This window comes from Mus musculus, chromosome 6 (assembly GCF_000001635.26).
Source record: "Mus musculus strain C57BL/6J chromosome 6, GRCm38.p6 C57BL/6J".
NCBI lineage: Eukaryota > Metazoa > Chordata > Mammalia > Rodentia > Muridae > Mus > Mus musculus.
The window spans coordinates 64,395,564-64,418,539 of NC_000072.6; the positions used below are offsets into that span (position 1 = coordinate 64,395,564).

The 22,976-nt window shown below is 36.4% G+C and overlaps 1 protein-coding gene and 1 non-coding gene across 3 annotated transcripts in view; both read left to right on the top strand.

Annotated features, from left to right (window-relative positions):
• Grid2 (glutamate receptor, ionotropic, delta 2) overlaps positions 1-22,976 on the top strand; it is a 1,448,316-nt gene that overhangs the window by 1,139,558 nt on the left and 285,782 nt on the right. The window lies entirely within an intron of this gene.
• Positions 18,085-18,187, top strand: Gm25205. Its single transcript, XR_003956556.1, has one exon. It is a non-coding gene; the product is annotated as a U6 spliceosomal RNA (small nuclear RNA).

Consider the following 22,976-nt stretch of genomic DNA (forward strand, 5'->3'; position numbering starts at 1 on the left):
ATTTAACCTTCATAGAGGATAGCTATGTCAGGGCAGGAGAAATTATTCAAAACCATCCTCAACTTCATTTCACAGAGATCTCATATCCTCTATTGACTCTAACATCATTGCACATGCATAGTGACAGACATACATGGATGCAGAAGCATAAAATAAAAATAAGTAAATCTTTAAACATAAACTATGTCAGAGAAAAATTATGAAAAAAAAAGTATAAATAATTTTAGGAAATTAAAATGCCCTTTTTTAAAATAAGTTTGTGCAATCACAGTTGATGGCTAAATTTATTCTGTGGGTGAGGGAGTAAGGAGAGAAGAGGACAATGGAAGATAAGAAGAGAGAGGGGAAAAGAGGATAGCAGGTAACAGAAACTCTATCATAGTGACCACATTCTGTTTCTTGTCTGCATTAATACCCACGTGGCCAACACTGCTGCTCTTTCTCTAGCATCAGTAACAGTGATAGGAAATGGTTTTTAACCATAATGCACTCACTTACAGAAGTCTGTGCTGCAGATCATAAGGGCTTTTCCCATGAGACCTGTAAACCTGAGGCATTTTTTGCCTTCATAGTTTCAAACTACAGCAGCTGCAGCATCATACAGTTTCTGCCTAAATGGGCATAGTGTTCTACCCAGTGTATAAAGAAACATTCCCCTGAAATTGTCTTATTTAACCCCAAACAAAATGGTCTTAATTAAAGGTCAGCATTCATGGCTCAAAAGTGGCCAATTCAAAATGAGTACAACTAGAAATGTATAAAAAATTCCTGGAGTCAACTTCTCCTTAAAGAAAAACACAAAACTTCTTGCCTCAAAGAAATATGTAAATGAACTCTGTTAGTGACCAGAAAGCCATTATAACATAATGCCAATTGAAGAGTTAATTATTTTTAAAGAAGTACGTTGTTTTTCTTCAATCTACAATCTGAAATTGGAGCCCCTAGAAGTTAACTAGCAATACTCACAGGCATTCAATTCCTTTATCCATTTATGAAAATGATACTTCTAATTTCTCTCATCAAGCTATGCTCCTTGAATTGTTTTATAATTGTTGCTTTAGTACAGAGCCTTCATAGTCTCCAAATGTATACCATTTATACCCAGCTCTATGGGTAATACAAATTATAAATGATGCTGAGTAAAATCTGGGAGATTGAATAATAATGAAAACTATTATAATAGCCTAGGAAGAAAATTGATGAAATTAGTAACATCATAAAAATAATAACCATCATTTAATGATTAGTTATCAGATCCCAGGATCTGTGCTATTATATGCACATTTGGTCATTTAAGGCTCATCACCATCTTCTAAAATCTATACTCTCCATGACACATTTTACAAATAGAAAAACTGAAGAGTAAGTTTCGCCTTCTGGAAGTGTCAGGGTAAAAAGCAGACCTTCAGGGTGCTCGGCCCCTGAGCCTCTTTTCCAGGGTATTGTAACCATTCTCATTTCCCTCACTTTCATGTGTCACCTGTGTTTAGAGAAGGAAAATGTCAGTATTAAGGATAAAGATTTATCAGTTACTAAGAATTCAGGCCAAAGGATTTACTCTATAGGATGTTGTACAAACCTCAATTGGTCTGAAGCAGTATCAATAACTTTTGTGTTTAACCAGGTTTATTAGCATACACATCAACATCAGTTATCTGCATCTATGATTACTCTATGCAATTCTGAGCAAGACATTTTGGTATATCCAATCAAAGAAAAATTGAACGTATTAAAACACAAATTGTGGCAGCCTGATATGGATATGCATCATGTATTAATTCCTATAATTGGATTAGCTAAGACATCTATTACTACCCATAATGTTTATTAAATATTCCAAAAGGGTTCATTTTGTAAGTCCTTTTGTAACTTCTTCCACCTTTCCACAGACCTTCCACCACTGACCCTGTCTTTGCTTCCATGGATTTGACTTTGTACTACAGTAACTGTGCTTCTGTGTTTGGCTCATTTCACTTGTCTTAATGACTTCTAGGCTGACCAACGTGGTAGCAAATAGGAAGTGGAAAAAATGCTTTTCAGAGCAAATTGGAGTCTTATCATTATTAAAATACTTTTAAACATCATTTCTCCCTTCCCTTCTCACCTCCTAATCCTCTCATCCTCTCAGATACTCCTTTGCTTGTGTGTGTGTGTGTGTGTGTGTGTGTGTTTATGCATCTGTGTTCATAAATAATGTTATGTGTAGGTATGCTTTGGTATTGGATAACCAACTGGTGTGTTCATTCCTAGAGAAGACTTTCTTCTTCTCTCAGAATTTTCAGGCCTGCACCCACCGTGTCCATGTTAGCATGTCTATTGTCGTCATAGTTCAAGCTTGTTTAGGTAGCCATGTTGGTGGTATTCCATGAGTACACACCTTTAAAAATATATTCTTATAATAATGCTCAACTGGACTGGCACATTTAAATATGTTAAACTTTTGTTTCCATTTAATCTTTATATATTTTAAGTAAATGAACATAAATGAATGGTCTTATACTATATATAATAATAATTCATTGTAATAAAATTATTAAGTCTGACACTTATTGAAGACTTACTATGATCCAGGTATTAAGTATTTGCAGTTATTATCTCATTTATTCATCAAAGTACCCATCACAAGGTAATACCATTATTTCCATTTTATAAATGAAGAAACTGAAGGTTAGAAGATAAATGCTCAGGATTAGCACTGAACTTGGTTGTCTCACCTTTCTCAACCCATTACCAGTCCACAGTCTTGACACTGCAGTTAGTTCCTTATCTAGTTCTGCTTCTCTAGTTTGCTTGACCTACTGTTTTGCTGAGGATGCTGTGATCATGGTCCATGCGTACATCTTTGCATTCAATTGCTCTCAAGTTCCTGCACCGGTTCCTTTTTAGACTACTATAATGGTGGAGGTAGACACCACTTCCAAATCTGTATTCCCTGAAGGTTTCTTCAAAAGTAAAATTTAGTAGGGGAAAATGTAATTTTGCATGATGTTTCCCTCAAGTGCAGTACTATACTCCAAAGTAACTGAGCATCCATTTCCTTTAAATTATTCCTTTCTACTGCCAACAGCCGTTATGAAAACTCTTCAGTGGGTGTAATAAATTTCTACTTCTTCCTAATGCTATCACCAGAGTAATTTGGGAAAGAATCAAAATCAAATAAATTAGAGCAGTCTAATTCTCTCCCCAAAGTTATAGGGAACTTCAGACTTCATGTCTTACCTTTGTTGGTAAACACAGATGCCTATAACACCGCTTCCATACAAAGTTCCATCTGTAAGCAGTTTCCTGAGCAGTTCCCACTCTCATTTTCTCCTAGAAAATATCCTTTCCACAGCCTCACATGGTGCCATCTTAAGCACTGGTATTCATAAAATTAGCTTCTCACTGAATTAAACAGTGAATGTTAGCATTTCTCGTTCAGCCCAATTTTGCTATGCCATTGGCCAACATAGACTATATATATATATATAAAGAATATAGTATATACTATATATACTATATTCTATATTCTCTCAAGCCAGAGGCTCTTCTCCAGACAGGAATGGGAAGAGAGTAATAGAGTAATGCAACTGAGAGACAAAATACAGGTCTTTTTGAACAGATATTAACTACAATCTAAAATGTGGGAAATGGATTTTTCTTGTAAAAAAAATTACATAGGTTTAGCTGTCCTATCCCTTCAATGATAGGACATGGTAGATTGATGGATAAGATGACTAATTCAGATTCCAAGGGGAAAATATTAATGACCTTCTTCTTTTTAATTGTGGTTGTTGATTGTTTATTTACTTAAAATATGCAGTGTAGGGTTGAAGTTGTGGATGGCTTAGGAGTATGTGTTGCTCTTACAGAGGAACCAGGTTCAATTCCCAGCATCACATGCCAGTTCACAATCACCTACAGCTCCAGTTCTCATGGATCAGATACTCTTTTTCTGATACCCATGGTTACCAGACACACATATACTACACATATATACAAAGACAAATCACTCACATTTATAAAAATTTTGAGAGTAGAAAGCTTGATTTTCTATTGGTAGCCAGACAAAAATGGCAATGGTGAAAGGTAAGGACTGAGACTGTAGCTCAGTAGATCACCTAGTCCACCTGACCCAGATCATGGGTTCAGTCCCCAGTAAAAGACAGAGACACACTCCACAGGGTTATACCACCATCATGTTTGCCTTTACTTTATTGCAGTTTTCCAAAGCTTTTTGTCATTTAACATCAAAATAAGAGAGCTACAGGAAGTCATAATTGTTCAGCTCTACTCTTTTGTAATTGTGCAGTATGACTAATCTTTTTGACCACACTTGATTAATTTTATTCTGTATAACTGTAGGTAATCTTGGTCCCTACTCAAAGGCATCTTATAATTTTACATTCAGCACAATGACCTTCAGAATACTTGATGTTTAACCAAACAAAATATTGGGTTATTGATTCCCTTGAATCAAATTAATTGAGATGATAGTTCTTCCCAAGACATATAAGAACAACCTATATTATAAGAAGTGATCTGATCATGTCAATGATAAAATTTTTACACCCTCATTAGTACAAATTTATAAATGGAAAACTTTATGTTATAATGGTCTGCATGATGTTTATCACATGTATACAATTGTCCTACTACCAATCAAAATGGACCACTGCTCCATCCACACAAAGCTTTTCCCCATCCTGCTCCTTTATTTGCCCAGTCACATCCTCCTTTCCCCTACTCACATCCAAGGAAACCTTGATCCTCTAATCCCCTCCAAAAGCCAAAAGGTGAGGGGGGGGGGGAGGCGCCATTTCAGCCAAGTCACTGCAATTTAAGCATAAACATACATTAAAGGAATGACTCATTTGGTGGGTTCACTTTAGTGCTTGACTAACCAACATCAAATGAAGCCGCTGACAGTGACTGGCAATATCTCTGAGTCAGGTTGTTAGACAAGTACTTCTTAATAACTCATCATTATTTTCCCTCGTCATAATCAATATCTCAGAGAACACTTCTATGTAGATTTCCCTATATCCACAAATAGATTTAGTGTCTTTCTGTTTCAAACCACTTACACCTGTCTACCAACATCACACTATGAACTCTATCTGGCCTTGTACTGGCATGTAGCTCTATTGTTTTATCTTTTTAATTAAAATGCATTTCCTCAAGGGCTGCTTTTAATCACTGTTGTATCAACCTGAGAACGACCTTATGTAGTACCTCATTAAATACTGAGTGCGTAGTAGTTACAAATAATATTCAGTCAATAAATAACCCAAAAAGGATTTCGTGAGTTTAGCTTGAGACTGTGGAAGTCTACAGTGTGAATATCAACCACACAAACCACAAAAGAAATATTAAAGTCATTCCTTTATGCTGTTATTTCACATAAGAGCAAAACCCTCAAATGATACACTCTCTTGCTTTACACAGTATCTCACCTACTCTCTCTTCAATTGTTCTGTAGAAGCCTATTTCAGAGCTCTCAGTAGGGAATTGCACACTTTATTAGGAACAGCCACTGTCAGGATAGTTGAGGGAAGCTGGGCTTGATTCATTCTGCTTCTATGTTTCATCTCAGTGCAGAATTGTGGAGGCTTAACTCCAGAACTCGTGGGCACTGCAGACACAGGAAGGCATTCATCTCCCAACTCTGTATTGTTCAGAGTTGAGATGGCTTAGTTATCTTGGCATGTAAGTACTACAGTGATGGATGTTTATGTGCATGGAGCTATCTGGATGTCATAGACAGAATTTTATCTTCTAGGAAGGAAGCAAAACGCGTGGACTTATGTGTTGGTCTTTCAAATGCATCCTTCACTGGGTACTTAATTAAAAACTGTCTCCCACTTTATTTGTCACTCCCAGGAGACTCAATGAGCCCATGCAGGCTCTAATATGATAAATCTCTCTCTCCCTCTTTCTCTCTCTCTCCCTCCTTCCCTCTCTCCCTCTCTCCCTTCCTCTCTCTCTATGCCTCTTCCTCTCTCTCTCCCTTTCTCTCTCATACTTACTCTTCTCCACCTCCATGTTCTGCGCCTTCTCTCAGCTTTATCTCTCCCCACTAGAAAATTGTTAAATATTCAAGATATGAATTCCTATCTTTTTTAATTTTCTTGCTAACTTTCTTTCCTGTGTAAAATCCAATGAAATATCTCCCTCCCACAAGTTTACACATGTATTTAAAACACTGTGCTTGGTAGTTTACTAGAGCACCAACCTATAAATTAGATGGCATTTCAGTATGGACCATACTTTTGGCAAAAATAATATGGGAAGAACAGTGATAGAAATCATCAAGATTAGTGGGAATATAACTCAGTGGGAATATAACTGGCCTAGCATAGGTTCAATAACTCAAAGAAAAACATCAGAACCTAATGTAGCTGATAGAAGACTCTACTCTGAGACATAGCCTTGTAGAAATCAAGTCTGAACAACAGGAGTGGGCCATATTGAGAAAGGATCTGTCCTGTTCCCAGGTTGGGAAGAACAACTCCACTCCTGCACAAGTCTCCTTATTACTATACTTCCTGTACGTGCTATCCAGTTGCAGTTTAGAGAATCAGTTCAGTCTATCCCCTCTTTTTTTGTTGTTTTGTTTTTGGTTTTTGGCTTTGCAAAGGATAACAAGCTGGTTTAAAGTTGTAGATCTCCCTAGCTCAGCCACAGGTTGTGGGAGGATTTTTTTTTATATCAGTCTAATTTATCTTTCTTTCCCTTTTTAACTAAAATAGCTTTATTGATTCCCTATCTCTGTATTGTGTTCCCAGACTATTTACTGTCTTTCTTCTAATTTTTATTGTTTTTCTAAAACTAATTACTAGACTATTTCTACTTATTTACTGCCTACTCCTGCATTTATTACATAGTATCTTAGTACACATCATCTCTGTATGCTCCTTTACTTCTGAAAATTATTAAACTTGTAAAAATAACTTTTAAAAATTGACTATGAAGTGTATCTTCAGAGTAGGCCTATCAATATAGTATGGTCAATTCTGCCCTTGGTATTCTATTTTAACAACAGAGCTGGAGTCAAAGCCTTGTTCCCTAGGGACATGGACTGATGGTTCATCTACTAACTTAGATGATCAATGAAATAGTGGAGAAAATATTTTGATCCTACTATATCCCAATTCTATGTGAATGTTTTAAGTGCTTTTACTGAAATAAAACAAGTGCTTTTCATTCTTTTAAAATTTCAATCACCTTATCACATATATATGTCTCAATGTAGAAACACAAGAAACATAAAAATTCAGGCAGCACAATTCCTTGGAGAATCACTACTTCTACTACAAGGAAAATCACTGAGGATTAGTCATGAAATCCCAAAGAAATAAGCAAATGATCATAAGAATTTCAAGAAAATTACTGAACACATGGATAAATATAGAATGCATCCAGTTAAACACTAGTAGCTAAAGTATGTAAAGAAGTCAAAATAGGCTATGAAATAAGAAAATAATAAAATATATAAATGCTGGAAAGTTCAAATTGAAATCTTGAAAATGGTGTCTGAATAAATCTGTAAACTGGTTTAAAGTTGTAGATCTCACTACCTCAGCCATTCTCTATGGAATGCCTCATCAGTTGACTAGGTCAAATGAAAACTAGAATATGAGGTCTTGGAGATGAGTTAAACTATTAAACATTCCAAAAGTGACAAAGATGAAACAGTAAATTATCAACTGAGTATACAAGATCAATTAAACAGCATTAAATGACCAAATCTGCCAATAATGAGCATTAAAGAATAAGAAGAACATTAATCTAAAGGTAAAGAAAATATACTTAATAAAATAGAGGAAAATTAACTAAGTCTAAGGAGAGAAATAGCCATCTGGATATATGAGGTACTGGACCAATAAATGAGTACAATCAGAAAATTACTTCCCAAAAAAAAGAACCTTGAAATCTCTAAGAGAAAGACACCAATCCGACAAAGAGAAATCATCAGAAAACAACTTCTAAAAGACAATGACTGCCATGCCAGGCTATTATAATCAGCAAATCTATGCATCATAATTAAAGCAGAAAGAAAGCCTTTGTTATAAACATAAATTGAAGTCCTCAATCTTAAGCCAGTTCTACAGAATATACATGATGTAATCAACATACTCAACATGTACATATCCAAGTAGGAAAAATCAAATACTATTTATTTGTGTGTGATTTAATATTACTCAAATGACAGCCTAAAGACTATACAAGAATATTCTTGAAAAGAATACATACATTGAGCCATTACAACATACAAAATCAGTAGCTTTACTAGACTAAAAATAAAGAAAAAAACATAAGAAGAAGAAATCATAATATCTATAGCAAACAACAAAAACACTTAGAAAGAAATCTAACCAAGGATGTGAGAAAGCTATGCAGTAACATTTATATAACATAGAAGATGATGTTTAAAAGATACAAGAAGATGGAAAGATATTCCAAAATAATGATCTGAAGGACAGGAAAACTAATCATGGGTATAATGCTAAAAGTGCCATTATCCCAATAAAATTACCAAGGGTATCAATTACAGGAACAGATAAAACAAACCAGTCCACAAGTCATATAAAAGAACAAATACTCCAAATAGCCAGTGAAAGAATAAGTAGAAAAATCAATGCTGAAAATGTTATAATAAGCATAATTTCGGGCTTCAACATACAGTGCAGTACTATAGTAACAAAAAACTCAAGACACTGACACAAAACAAACCTTTAAGTCAATAGAGTAGAAAAGAAGAGAACAATTTAGGATTAGATACATACTGCTAGCTCCATGTGATTTTTGAACAAATTTTTTGAGGATATATTACCTACTCAACTAATAGTAATAGAAGGGTCAGGCATCCAAACATAGAGTGAACAATCTAATATTTACCCTTGCTAAAATAATTTCAAAATGTATCAAATACCTTATTATGAGTTGAATTCTGAAACAATTATCTGTTATAGGAAACTCTTCAGGATATGGCCATAAGCAAGGTCTTACTGAAAAGGACTCCAGGAGCTCAGTAAATAATGCTAAGAACTGACAAGTATGATTGTATAAAAGTTTCTGCATAACAAGTAAACATTATTAAAGTGAAGAGACAGAATTACAAATGAGAAACTATCTTTGTTATATGGACATCCGATAAAGTACCAATATCTGAGATATAAAAAGAACTCATAAAACCTAGTACCCCAACTAAACAATTTGACCAATGAACAAGCTAATGAAATGATTACATATTTCTCACAAGAAATAGAAATAACACTGTGCCCCTTCTTAGAATTGGGAACAAGACACCCATGGAAGGAGTTACAGAGACAAAGTTTGGAGCTGAGACAAAAGGATGGACCATCTAGAGACTGCCATATCCAGGGATCCACCCCATAATCAGCTTCCAAACGCTGACACCATTGCATACACTAGCAAGATTTTGCTGAAAGGACCCTGATATAGCTGTCTCTTTTGAGACTATGCCGGGGCCTAGCAAACACAGAAGTGGATGCTCACAGTCAGCTATTGGATAGATCACAGGGCTCCCAATGGAGGAGCTAGAGAAAGTACCCAAGGAGCTAAAGGGATCTGCAACCCTATAGGTGGAACAACATTATGAACTGACCAGTACCCCGGAGCTCTTGACTCTAGCTGCATATGTATCAAAAGATGGCCTAGTCGGCTATCACTGGAAAGAGAGGCCCATTGGACACACAAACTTTATATGCCCCAGTACAGGGGTACGCCAGGGCCAAAAAAAATGGGAAATAATCATAAAACATAACAAATTAAATATTCTTAGTCTTTGAGGAAATGCAAATTAAAATGACTTTGAGATCCTACCTCAAAGTCCTTCCATTTGAAGGTCTGTCATAAGGAAAATGAGTCACAGTAAATTCTGCTGAGGACATATAGTCACTGCTTTGGTTGATATAAAGTAGTCTTTTCACTATGCACAGCACTATGGAATTTCCTCAAAAAACTAAAAATACACTGTGCTGTTGTGGTGGTGCACACATTTAATCCCACACATGGGAGTCAGAGAAGGCAACTTTGTGAGTTTGATGCCAGCATGCTCTATAGAGAAAGCTCCAGAACAGTCAAATAGAGAAGCCCTGTCTAAAGAAAACAAGATAGATGGATGGATAGATAGATATATGATAGGTAGATGATAGATAGATAGATAGATAGATAGATAGATAGATAGATAGATAGATAGATAGATGATGGATATACAGATAGATAAAGATAGATAATAGATTATAGGTGATAGAAATTAGATAGATGATAGATTAGATAGATAGACAGATGATAGGAAAGAAGAGAAAAGAAAAGAAAAAAGAGAAGGACTACTAAAGATAAAAGTATCATGCTATAAGCTATAACAAAAGATTCTAGGACAACACATCGCACAGGTCTTTGAATATCCTTTTTTTTTTTAACAATTCAATTCATGATAGACAAGTTATGGAATCAGCCAAGTAGTTATCAGTTGTAATGTGGGTAGGAGTGATCAAAGTACATGAAGCCTGAAGCATAGCCCTATGTACACTGAATGGATGACAATGGAAAAAATAAGAGGAAAAAAAGGAAAGAAAAGGAAAGGTCAAAGACTTTCATCAGTCACACCTCTGTCTTCATTTTCTGCTTCTATTTTTAAACTCCCACCTTCTCTACTGGCCTCTCCATCTTGCCAGCAACCTTGGTGTGTTTGCTGTTAGACTCTATTAGTTTTGATGTTCTTAGTTTCTCCTTGTCTTGCTAGCTAAGCATACTCAATTCGTTTTGATGGTTTTATCCTCCTCTCCTACACACATACATCACTCCTAGTAGACTCCTCATTCTCAAGCACTCACGTTGGATGAGGTTGGAAAAGAGCCAGGTGTGGGAGGAAGGCAGGGGACAGGGAAGATGAGGAGCAGGGTCAGCAGCCGCTGGCTTAGGCTCTTTTCCAAGATGTCTGAGGTTTCCATGAGAAAATGCTACCAGTACTTTAGATTTCCTGTTGAATTTAGTTTGGAGGCACGTTGAAGTTTGGGCATTTGAACCTTGCATTTCTAGTACAGCTTCTCAGTAGCCAGATGGATCTGCTATGCCAACATTAGTTGATTGAAAACAAAGTATCACTTAGATGGAATACAATTTCTTTGAATCATTGTTGAAAATACAGATGAGTGTTTTGGAAAAGTCCCCAGGCTAACTGCATTGAGAAGGACTACATATTTTGGCAGTAGAGAATTTTAAATTATCACTAGAGTCTTAGTTCTGTGAAGAGGCACCATCTCTGTTTTTGCTTAGATTCACAAACACCCTAACTTGTCATATTACTGTGAGAGAATGTTTTATCTTTTTGTTGACTACTAAATTAGTTTACAGTTATTTATTTAACTCCTTTCTCCGCAATCTCCACTGACACCCTGACTCATAAAGATTTTGACGATATAATTAATATTTTGAACACCTTTAAAAGATCTATGAAAAAATTACAAATTACTATTGATTGTTCATTTGAATTCTCGCTGTATTTTATTGGTACCATTGTTTTATGTAGGATTAGTATGTATTATTGTACCATAGCTTGTTAATAGGCCATGTGCAAGGTGATGATCAATGGTTCAATGTCAGCCTTGAAGGGGATATTGAATAAAGTAGTTTTTTCATGTCAGCATTGGTCTGGATACTAATTAACATTTCAGTGTTGATTTGAAATATGGAATGGGGAGTGAGCTTATTAAATATGCAGATTACTCTTCATTGAGTAGGGGTGATTATTGACTTGAACCACACTTTAAGAATTTATGAGGCCCTTGACAAATTAAGCCAGGTGATTATAAGTAAGATGAAGTTTAATGAGGACAAATAAGTGATAATTTACTTTGTGTGTGTGTGTGTGTGTATGTGTGTAATAGCTTAGATTTAGGGGATGCAGACAGTTTCAGAATAAACCATTTGATAATCACAAATTTGAACTATGACATTGGTGTTTCTCAAGAAAATGAGAAGTTTCCTGTAGTATAAAATTGTCCAACACCTTCAAAGATTAGATTGGCCTCTTTAATACTTGAGAAAACAATGAGTAGCTAATAGCTTCAAAAAGTGATCAATAGATTCTGGGGATAAGAACTGAAGGAAGATACTTTAAATCAACAAGAAAAAGGCTTCAAGGATGAAAAAGGAACAAAGAATTTACTACCTAAAGAAATACCATGATGTGGGTAAGTGACAAAGGGCAGACTTACAGACTTCTCTGAAACAGGTTGAGACTATTCATGAGTCAGGATTTCCTGGTGTTCTGCTTCAGAAATCAAGTCAGTTTCTCTAACAGGTGTGTATGTACCATAAGACACTGATAATCCAGTCACTCAATGCCAGTGCTAGCTCCTCACTGAGCTCTCATGTGACACTGGGAAATGCTTTCTTAACATGGCTTGGAAATGATCCTCTTCTGGGAATGCATGGGAATTAATGAAGTGCACATGAATTTTTAAGGAAATACAAATTTAAAACTCCATTGATCTGCTTTTTTAAGCTGATGGATTATGTGAAGATATCATTTTTAGCATAAAAATGACAAACAGCTACCTGTCAATGGTGACATTAATGAAAAGCTAACCATACAGAAATAGGAAAATTTTATGTTCATTGTTATTAACTTATTTTATTTACATTCCAAATGTGCCTCCTTCGTGGTCCTCCCTCCCAGAGTTATTGACAACCCTCTCCCTGCCTCTGAGAGGTTGGTCCCCACCCACTCACCCACCCCCTCCTCACCCCTACCAGCATCAAGCTTCCACAGGATTAAGGGCATCCTCTCCCACTGAGGCTGGACAAAACAGTCACATATGCCCAGGGACACAGATCAGCCCATGTATGCTCCTTGGTTTTTGACCTAGATTCTGGGAGCTCTGAGAGGTCCAGGTAAATTGATATTGTTATTCTTTCTATAGAATTGCAATCTCCCCTAGCTCCTTCAATCTCCCCACTCCGAAACCCCCACAATGTGTGTCCTCAACCTTAATCTAATGGTTGTCAGTATCTGTATTTGTCTCAGTCAGTTGCTGGTAGAGTCTCCTGGAGGATAGCCATGCTAGCCTCCTGCCTACAAACACAACATGGCCTCAGCAATAGTGTCAGGGTTTGGGTTGTGCAAATGGGATGAATCCCAAATTGGGTCGGTCAATGGGTGACCTTTCTTTCAATCTCTGTTCCACAAGTGAGCATAGGTGTGTGGGTTCAATTATGTGTCTTCAATTCTATTCCATTGGTCTACTTGTCTGTCACTATACCAGTACCATGCAGTTTTTATCATAATAGCTCTGTAGTACAGCTTTAGGTCAAGCATGGTGATTCCACTGGAGGTTTTTTTTTTTATCCTTGAGCAGAGTTTTTGCTATCCTAGGTTTTTTGTTATTCCAGATGAATTTGCAGATTGCTCTTTCTAATTCATTGAAGAATTGAGTTGAAATTTTGATGGGAATTGCATTGAATCTGTAGATTGCTTTTGGCAAGATAGCCATTTTTACAATGTTGATCCTGCCAACCCATGAGCATGGGAGATCTTTCCATCTTCTGAGATCCTCTTTAATTTCTTTCTTCAGGGACTTGAAGTTCTTTTCATACAGATCTTTCACTTCCTTGGTTAGAGTCACGCCAAGGTATTTTATATTATTTGTGACTATTGATAAGGGTGTTGTTTCCCTAATTTCTTTCTCAGCCTGTTTATCCTTTGTATACAGAAAGGCCATTGACTTCTTTGAGTTAATTTTATATCCAGCTACTTCACTGAAACTGTTTATCAGGTTTAGGAGTTCTCTGGTGGAATTTTTAGGGTCACTTATATATATACTATCATATCATCTGCAAAAAGTGATATTTTGACTTCTTCCTTTCCAATTTGTATCCCCTTGATCTCCTTTTGTTGTTGAATTTCTCTGGCTAGGACTTCAAGTACAATGTTGAATAGGTAGGGAGAAAGTGGGCAGCCTTGTCTAATCCCTGATTTTAGTGGGATTGCTTCCAAATCTCACCATTTATTTTGATGTTGGCTAATGGTTTGCTGTAGATTGCTTTTATCATGTTTAGGTATGGCCCTTGAATTCCTGATCTGTCCAAGACTTTCATCATGAATGGGTATTGGATTTTGTCAAATGTTTTCTCCGAATCTAAGGAGATGATCATGTGGTTTTTGTCTTTGAGTTTGTTTATATAATGGATTACGTTGATGGGTTTCCATATATTGAACCATCCTTGCATCCCTGGAATGAATCCTACTTGGTCAGGATGGATGATTGTTTTGATGTGTTCTTGGATTCAGTTAGCAAGAACGTTATCAAGGATTTTTGCATCTATATTCATAAGGGCAATTGGTCTGAAGTTCTCTATCTTTGTTGGGTCTTTCTGTGGTTTAGGTGTCAGAATAACTGTGGCTTCATAGAATGATTTGGGTAGAATACCTTCTGCTTCTATTTTGTGTAATAGTTTGTGAAGAACTGGGATTAGATCTTCTTTGAAGGTCTGATAGAACTCTGCATTAAACCATCTGGTCCAGGGCTTTTTATGGTTCGGAGACTATTAATGACTGCTTCTATTTCTTTAGGGGATATAGGACTGTTTAGATCATTAACCTGATATTGATTTAACTTTGGTACCTGGTATCTGTCTAGAAACTTGTCCATTTCATCCAGGTTTTCCTTGTTTCCACTTGGTTGATTTTGCCCCTGAGTTTGATTTTTTCCTGCCATCTACTCCTCTTGGGTGAATTTGCTTCCTTTTGTTCTAGAACTTTTAGGTGTGTTGTCAAGCTGCTATTGTGTGCTCTCTCTAGTTTTTTTTTTTTTTTTTTTTGGTTTTTTTGTTTTTTTTGTTGTTTTGTTTTTTGTTTGTTTGTTTGTTTGTTTGTTGGAGGCACTCAGAGCTATGAGTTTTCCTCTTAGAAAAGCTTTCATTGTGTCCCCTAAGTTTGGGTATGCTGTGGCTTAATTTTCATTAAACTCTAAAAAGTCCTTAATTTCTTTCTTTATTCCTTCCTTGACCAAGGTATCATTGAGAAGAGTGTTGTTCAGTTTCCACGTGAATGCTGGCTTTCTATTATTTATTTTGTATTGAAGATCAGCCTTAATCCATGGTAATCTGATAGGATGCATGGGACAACTTCAATATTTTTGTATCTGTTGAGGCCTGTTTTGTGACAAATTATATGGTCAATTTTGGAGAAGGTACCATGAGGTGATGAGAAGAAGGTATATCCTTTTGTTTTAGGATAAATGTTCTGTAGATATCTGTTAGATCCATTTGTTTCATAACTTCTGTAAGTTTCACTGTGTCCCTGTTTAGTTTCTGTTTCCATGATCTGTCCATTGGTGAAAGTGGTATGTTGAACTATCCCACTATTATTGTGTGAGGTGCACTGTGTGCTTTGAGCTTTACTAAAGTTTCTTTAATGAATATGGCTGCCCTTGTATTTGGAGCATAGATATTCAGAATTAAGAGCTCCTCTTGGGAGATTTTACCTTTGATGAGTATGAAGTGCCCCTCCTTGTCTTTTTTTGATGACTTTGGGTTGGAAGTCGATTTTATTAGATATTAGAATGGCTACTCCAGCTTGTTTCTTCAGACCATTTGCTTGGAAAATTGTTTTCCAGCCTTTCATTCTGAGGTAGTGTCTGTTTTTTTTTTTGTTTTTTGTTTTTTGTTTTTTTTCTTCCTGAGATGGGTTTCCTGTAAGCAGCAAAATGTTGGGTCCTCTTTGTATAGCCAGTCTGTTAGTCTATGTCTTTTTATTGGGGAGTTGAGTCCATTGATATTAAGAGATATTAGGGAAAAGTAATTGTTGCTTCCTACTATTTTTGTTGTTAAAGTTGGCATTCTGTTCTTGTGGCTGTCTTCTTTTTGGTTTGTTAAGGGATTACTTTCTTGCTTTTTGTAGGACATGGTTTCTGTCCTTGTATTGTTTTTTTTTTTTTTTTTTCTGTCATTATCCTTTGAAGGGCTGAATTCGTGAAAAGATAATGTGTGAATTTGCTTTTGTCCTGGAATACTTTGGTTTCTCCATCTAAGGTAATTGAAAGTTTGGCCGGGTATAGTAGCCTGGGCTGGCATTTCTGTTCTCTTAGTGTCTGTATAACATCTGTCCAGGATCTTCTGGCTTTCATAGTCTCTGGTGAAAAATCTGGTGTAATTCTGATAGGTTTGCCTTTATACGTTACTTGACCTTTTAATACATTTTTTGTTCTGATTTTTATGTGTCAGGAGGAATTTCTTTTCTGGCCCAGTCTATTTGGATTTCTGTAGGCCCCCTGTATGTTCATGGGCATCTCTTTCTTTAGGTTTGGGAAATTTTCTTCTATAATTTTGTCGAAGATATTTGCTGGCTTTTGAGTTGAAAATCTTCATTCTCATCTACTCCTGTTATCTGTACGTTTTGTCTTCTCAATGTGTCCTGGATTTCCTGGATGTTTTGAGTTAGGATCCTTTTGCAATTTGCATTGTCTTTGATTGTTGTGCTGATGTTCTCTATGGAATCTTCTGCACCTGAGATTCTCTCTTTCATCTCTTGTATTCTCTTTCTGATGCTTGCATCTATGGTTCCAGATTTCTTTCCTAGGGTTTCTATCTCCAGCGTTGCCTCACTTTGGGTTTTCTTTATTGTGTCTACTTCCCTTTTTAGGTCTAGTATGGTTTTGCTCATTTCCATCACCTGTTTGGATGTGTTTTCCTGTTTTTCTATAAGGACTTGCAACTCTTTAGAAGTGTTCTCTTGTTATTTCTTTAAGTGAGTTATTAAAGACCTTCTTGATGTCTTCTACCATCATCATGAGATATGCCTTTAAATCCGGGTCTAGGTTTTCGGGCATGTTGGGGTGCCCAGGACAAGCTGAGTTAGGAGTGCTGGGTTCTGATGATGGTGAGTGGTCTTGGTTTCTGTTAGTAAGATTCTTACATCTGCCTTTCGCCATCTGGTAAACTCTGGAGTCAGTTGTTATAGTTGTCTCTGGTTAGAGCTTGTTCCTCTTGTGATTCAGTTATTCTCTACCAGCAGACCTGGGAGACTAGCTCTCTCCTGAGTTTCAGTGGTCAGAGCACTCTCTGCAGGCAGGCTCTCCTCTTTCAGGGAAGGTGCACAGATATCTTGTGTTCAGACTTGCCTCCTGGCAGAAGATGAAGGCCCAAAACAGGACCTGTCCCAGAAGCTGTTAGCTTCTGTAGTCCACACCCTCACCTGTGCAGACTATTCTCAGTGGTACCCAGGAACCAAGATGTCTCCCCCAGGTGTTGTGGCAAAGCCCTCCTGGGCAGGGCAAACACCTCTCCTCTAGCAGGGAAGGTGCCCGGATATCTGGAGCCCGAAAAGGGGGCTGTCTCAGAGGCTCTGTGGCTCCCGCCTGTCCCAGAAGCTGTTAGCTTCTGTAGTCTACACTCTTACCTGTGCAGACTAGTCTCGGTGGAGTCCAAGAACCAAGATATTTCCCGCAGATGCTCTGGCAAAGCGTTCCCGGGTCGGTTGTTTTTGCTTTTCAACACGTTATTTCTCAGTAAATCAGACTGGCTTGCAGTCAAGGATACTTCTGTTTTAGCTTCCTAAGTTTTTGGGTTTCAGCTGTATGCCAAATACATGTTATAAAAAATTTGTTATATATCCTTAACAGTACTAAGAAATGCTGAACATTTCTGTTATCTCCTGTCTTCTTAACATCACCTATGTTATCCACATTTATGATTCAGCTTTCAATTTGTAAGGGAAATGTTGATCTTCCCATGGGAGGTCATATTCTCTCGTAAATTGTCTAAGACATCCATCTTTCTCACATCTGTTTCCCACAAACTTCCAACTTACCTGAGGCCACTCTAGCTAAACCATTTAAAGGTAAGGGGTGATCCTAACAACTTTACTGAGAAGAGTGGCTTGAGCCTCCTAAGTCTTTTAGCAATAGCTTCAGTGGCATTTATTGAGCAACTATTTCCTAAGACCAAAATCCCCCAAACATAAGGCATTCTAGAAGGGAGAAATATTTTCCTTGTGCCTGTTGATGCATACTTTTTCTAAACTAAGAACATTTGGAACTCATACTTAAGCAGTCCTTAAAAATAAATGTCAAGAGCTAGCTTGGGCAGCAAATATAGTAAAATTGGACCAATTGGGAGAACAGTAGCATGGTTCCTGGGCAAGGATGACATGCAAATTTGTGAAGCATTCCATATTTTAAGCCTGTTATTTTCTAATGAGAAACAGAAAGAAAACTGATCTTCAGGGGAGGTGAGATGGGGATGAATGGAGAGGGACAAAGCGAGAGGAAACTACCATCAGGATGTATTGTATGAGAAATGAAGCTATTTGTAACTATAAACAATAAATTAGTAAATAAATATCCAGCTGTTAGTGACAAAACATCCTGTAATTCAAGCAGTTAGGAAATGGAGGCAGGAGGAGAATTAGGAGTTTAAGGTTGGCCTCTACTGCATAGATTGGACTTACAGGAAGCCATCCTGTAAGAGTTCAGAGCCCATGAAATAGAGGATACTTTTGCCTAGTGTCCTCTGTAGTAACATTTGGGGGAAGATGAGAATTTCAGGACACAGGTAGAGAGAAAGCTGAAACAGGGACAGGCAGGGAAGTAATGGAAGACATGACTACTTAGATGTAGACCCCCTTCCAGCATTACACATTGGTCAAGTCTGTTTTTTTATTACAATACCATGATGCTTTTACTACTATAGCTCTGTAGTACAATTTAATGTCAGAGATGGTGATACCTCCAGTAGTTATTTTATAATTCAGGATTGACTTACTTATTCTATTTTCTTTTGATTTTTTGTTTTGTTTTGATTTTATTTGATTTGTCTGTCTGTCTGTGTTTCCATATGAAGCTTAACTTTGTGAACATTTTCATTTCAATTTCTGTGAAAATTGTATTGGAGTTTTTTATTAGATATTTTCTTTATTTACATTTCAAATGTATTGGAGTTTTAAAAGGAATTGCAATAAATCTATAAATTATTTTGATAGGGTCACCATATTTATTATATTAATCCAACCAATCCATGAACACAGGAGTTATTTCCATCTTCTAACATCATCAACAATTTCTTCAATGTATTGAAGTTTTTATTTATAAGTCTTTCACTTGCTTGATTAGTGCTCTCTTAAAGTGATTTTTGAGGCTATTGTAAAATGTTTTGGTTCCCTGATTTCTCTTTCAGTGTGTTTGCCATTTGTATTCAGGAAGACTACTGGGTGTGTGTGTGTGTGTGTGTGTGTGTGTGTGTGTGTGTGTGCGCGCGCGCTAATTTTGTATCCTGTTGTTTTGCTAGAAGTGTTAATCAGCTATGGAAGTTCCTTGATAGAATATTATAAATTTTATGTAAATCTTATCATTCACTTAAGAGATACTTTGATATTTTCCCTTCCAATTTGTATCTGCTTGAGCCCCTTTGGTTGTTTTATTGTTCTAGATAAGATTTAAAGTAAATCTAGATAAGATTCAATGGGGTTTTATTGAATAGATATGGTCTAGAGTGGGCATTCTTGTCTGTTTCCTAATTATACTGAAAATGATTTGAATTTCTTTTAGTTTTATGTGCTTATCTTGCTAGTCTCCCTATACGTTTCATAATGAAGAGTATTGGATTTTTGTCAAAATGATCTTGTAGTTGTTGTCTTTCAGTATGTTTATGTCATGGATTATATTTATTGATTTACATCTGTTGAACTGTCACTGCACTTGTGAGATGAAGCCTGCAAGATTTTGGTATATAATCCTTTTGATGTGTTCTCAGTTTCATTTACTAGAATTTTATTGAGACTATTTACATATGCACACATATAAAGGATATAGGCTTGTCATTTTCTTTCTTTGATGGAACTTTGAGTAATTTAGGTGTCAAGATAATAGTGGCCTCATAAAAAGAATTAGTTAACGTTCTTTCAGTTTCTATTTTGTGAGATAATTAGAGATATATTGGCGCTAATTCCTCTTTGAAGATCTGTTAGAATTTTCTACTAAATCCATCTGGCCCTGGGTTCTGTTGTTTGGAGGCTTTTAATTATTGCATCTACTTTATGAAGAGTTATGGTTCTGTTTGAATTCCTTATCTGATCTTGACTGAACTTTGGTAGGTCATATATGCCAGAAAATTTAACCATTTCTTTTAGGTTTTACAGTTTGGTTGAGTACAGGTTGGTGTTTTGTTTGTTTGTTTGTTTGCTTGCTTTTTATTTTTGTTGTTGTTTATTTCTGTTTGGTTTTGGTTTTGTCTTAAGTATGTACTTATGATTCTGTAGATTTCCTTGAGTCTTCTGTGATATCATCTTTTTATTTCTAATTTTAATACTTTCTTTATCTTTTAGTTAAATTGGTGAAGGATTTATCACAGTTATCATTTTTTTAGAGGAGTGCCTCTTTATTTCCTTGACTCTATGTATTATATTTTTTGTTGGTTTTTGCTTTATTGGTTTTAGCCTCAGGTTTGATTTTTTTTTCTTGCCATCTACCCTTTTGTAAGTGTTATTTTTCCCTTCTTATTTTCTTTCTCTCTTTCTCTCTTTCTTTCTTTCTTTCTTTCTTTCTCACTTTCTTTCTTTCTCACTTTCTTTCTTTCTTTCTCACTTTCTTTCTTTCTCACTTTCTTTCTTTCTCACTTTCTTTCTTTCTTACTTTCTTTCTTTCTTTCTTTCTCTCTCTCTTTCTTTTTTTAGACACACTCTTAGAACATGTGGCCCATAGGTTTGGCTATGTTGTGTTTTCATTTTCATTCAATATTAAAGACTTTTAGATTTTTCTTTTTCATTTCATTTCTTGTACACTTGTTGGTTAGACTTACCTCTGAGGTTTTTGTTTGACTTCTTAAATTCTTTTATTTACAGTTTTAGCACAGTTTGTGTTTCTTTGATGATTTTATTTCAACTTCCAGGTCTTTCTCATTTCTTTCTAGTTTGTTTCTGTTTTCACAGACTTCATTAAAGGATTTACTCATATTTTCTTTAAGGTCTTTGAACATGTCCATATTTGGTATTTTGAAGTCCTTGCCTTGTGCTCTAGTAGAGTTGCTGGGTTCTAGTGGATATTGTGTTGTATTTTTGCACTGGTGTCAAGGAATTTGAGTTTAGAATGCTTGAGGTAATTTTCAGTGTTGATATCTGGTCTTGTCTTTGTTGAGTGAATATTCCATTCTTTGATTCTTTTGCTCTCTCTGGGTCTTATGAAAGGTTAGCAGCTCTGGTTTGTCTGGTGGAGAGTACTTCCACAGCCTGGGTGGATGGCAGAAAAAAATAAAAGGGAGCTACCAGAATAGGCTAAGAAGAGGTTTAGGAGAGAGTTAAAGGGATCCAGTCCATACCAAGATGTAGAGATGACAAGGATTTGGAGGTGTGGTTGGTAGGAATTGGAGATCCTGCAAAGTAGGTTTTAAAGAGGCAAAGATCAATCTGTGGCAACAGGGATGAACATGATTGAGAGAACCTGGCTAGTCTAGACAAAGGGTTAAAATCTCCACTGACTGGAGAAATTATGATAGAGGACTGAAAGAATAGTTTTAATCTTCTACCTGAGACACTGTCAGATGTGGCCATATGGGGCTTGGGGGATCACAGGTAGAAAGTGTTTCTAGGTATCTGTGGCTGAAACAAAGGAAAGGGAATGGACAAAATGGGAAATGCCAATGGGTTCACAAGACTGAGGAAAGCTGAGTCTACAACAGGGCTCTTTGAGGCCTCCAGACAATGGAGGCAGGGTGAGAGGAGAAGCACCTGCAAGTAGTCTGCTACAAGGCTGAGGATGAAACTGGAGTGATTTCAGTGGAGCAGAAACCAGACTCTGAAAACCACATTTCCCTTATGATATGAAGAAGACTTTCCATTCTGTTGTTTATTTTCCACATCCTTCTATAATCAGGGAGATGGGGAGTTTCCTATGACGAATCTATGAAAATGAGCAATGGGATGACCTAGAGAATATAGCCATTAGCCATACTAGCAACAAGGAGGGAAACAGCCTTTAGAGGGTATTCATTCCATGCTTCTAAAAGAAGGTCATGTGTACTCTCCTTCAAACCAATGATCAAATATTCACCAGAAAACAAAAACAAACAAACAAAAATGCTAAAGTTGAACAATCTGTAACAATAATCAATATTAAGTGGTGGATTTTCTTCCATATTCTTGTTATTTTGATATCTTCTTTACTATTAAAACCATCTATCCTTTCCATACGATCCCACCATTTCATGGAACAGAGTCAGTAGATAGGTTTCCTGTGTCATCGTCCTTCTGATATTTCATCCAAAAATCACTCAGCAGACAAGACCTTCTCCTCATCATGACTGCTCTTATGAGCAGACACTCCTCTCTATTCCAGGTTCCAAAGCTGGCAGACTATGCCCATGGCTTCTCCAAAGGCTTTCCTCACTGCTGTTTGTTTGGATTTCCTTTTTTATTTTCCAGACATCTGAATTTATTTCATATACAAGGCAAAATGTTTTGGCAAGTAACTCAGTGGAGGCATTCTGACACTTCACAGCTAATTTTGTTACAAGAGAAATGCCCAAGCATTCTCTCAGAAAGCAAGACTCGCCTATTGTGTAAACTAAACCTATTAAGAGGCTGATAATATATAGTGAATGTCTGATTCTTTCCAGTAAAACTTCAATAGGAATACTGGCTTTCCAAAATAAAAGTAATGCTTTAAGAAGAGTAGATTTAAAATAAAAAGGGAAGTCTGGTTCATTGCTGGCTGTTATTCCAGACAAACAGCTGAGTACAGAATTTCAAATATAAATTTCAAAAACTTTGTAGTTAAGGAAGTGATATTTCATCAAATGTTGCCCAAATGTGGATCTAATTCCAGTTTTTGAGGAACAGTGAAAAGACAATGCTGTATGATCTCAAAGGAAAATATTCCACCAGGTAAGACAAAGAAGCTTGGTGGAAAAATATCTCCAAATATGTGGAGATAAATGAAGGGATGAATGAAGGCATGAAAGAGGGCAGTGTTAGCTTA